This window comes from Trichechus manatus, unplaced genomic scaffold (assembly GCF_000243295.1).
Source record: "Trichechus manatus latirostris isolate Lorelei unplaced genomic scaffold, TriManLat1.0 scaffold00001, whole genome shotgun sequence".
NCBI lineage: Eukaryota > Metazoa > Chordata > Mammalia > Sirenia > Trichechidae > Trichechus > Trichechus manatus.
The window spans coordinates 40998765-41000029 of record NW_004443937.1 but is presented as its reverse complement, the minus strand read 5'-3'; the positions used below and the strand labels follow the sequence as shown (position 1 = coordinate 41000029).

Here is a 1265-nt window from a genome sequence, read left to right as displayed (position 1 = left end):
GGAAAAGTGGTGTGGGATAGGGTTGCTATGAGTTGTAACTGACTTTGCAGCAAAGGGTTTGTTTTTTAATAGGGGTGAAGAGCTCGGACTCTCAAATTAGAGACACCTGCCCTGAGACCGTGTTTCTGCCATCAACCAAAACGTGTAACCTTGAGACTTGAGTTTACCTCCCTGGCCCTAAGTTCTCTACTTTTTTATTTTCTATTGTACTTTAGATGAAAGTTTACAGAGAAAATTAGTTTCTCATTAAACAATTAATACCCATACTGTTCTGTGACATTGGTTGCCAACCCCATGACATGTCAACACTCTCCCCTTCTCAACCGTACCAGCTTTCCTGTTCCTGCCTTCTTGTCCTTGCCCTGGGCTGATGTGCCCATTTAGTCTCGTTTTGTTTTATCAGCCTGTCTAATCCTTGGCTGAAGGGTGAACCTCAGGAGTGACTCCAGTACTGAGTTAAAAGGATGTCCAGGGCTATACTCTCGGGGTTTCTCCAGTCTCTGTCTAGTCGTTTTCCGAGTTACAATTTTGCTCTACATTTTTCTCCAGCTCTGTCCGGGACCCTCTATTGTGATCCCTGTCAGAGCAGTCGGTGGTGGTAGCCGGGCACCATTTAGTTGTTCAATTTCCCTACTTTTACTATAAATTTAAGAGTCATGAAAGGATTAAATGATATAAGGGATGCAAAGAGCTCAGCGTCTGGCTCATACGAAAGCAATGAGTTACTGAAGTTACTATTATTATAAAACAAAAAGGAGAGAAGAGAAGAAGAAAGACTCCTCTTGAAAAGGCCATCAGCTTCAGCCCTGCTATCTGTACAAAGCCCCCTCAACTAACTGCTTACCCAGCAGGAGCCTGCTTCCCTTGGCTTCTTGTTTCCATCAATTATCCACTTAGCCATTCTCACTTCAGGCAACCAAGTCAGCTCAAAGGGTGCTGCTGGTATGTTGCCACATGCAGCTGCTCCTAGGCCATGGAGGAGGGCTGCAGGCTCCGAGGCGGGGTGTACATGGCCATGCCAGGCACCCGGTGGGGACACCATCAATGTCTGCTGCTGCTGAGTCACAGTGACAAGAAAACCCTGCTCGGCTCCAGAAGGAGCTTCTGAGGCCAGGAGGCCATCTGGTACTGCTCCCTTTGCAATCCCGGGCAATCTGATGAACAATTATTCCTGGTGATGTTCTATCCAGCCAACAAGAAGCCTTGTAACGCCTATCCAACCCTTCTCTGAACTTGGGCCCTAGGATTCTCATAACCTCTCTGCC

General features: G+C 47.0%; 1 protein-coding gene across 2 annotated transcripts in view; it reads right to left on the bottom strand.

The window, feature by feature from the left end:
* The window catches only part of PTPRG (protein tyrosine phosphatase receptor type G), a 786467-nt gene that overhangs the window by 479546 nt on the left and 305656 nt on the right, over nucleotides 1–1265 (bottom strand). The window contains exon 1 of one of the 2 annotated variants that reach the window (XM_023727702.1): nucleotides 845–1018. The exons of the other annotated variant lie outside the window; for it this stretch is intronic. The gene's annotated coding sequence lies outside the window, so the exon portion shown is untranslated. Of the gene's footprint in view, nucleotides 1–844; nucleotides 1019–1265 lie in introns of those variants that run through there. 2 annotated transcript variants of the gene reach the window in all.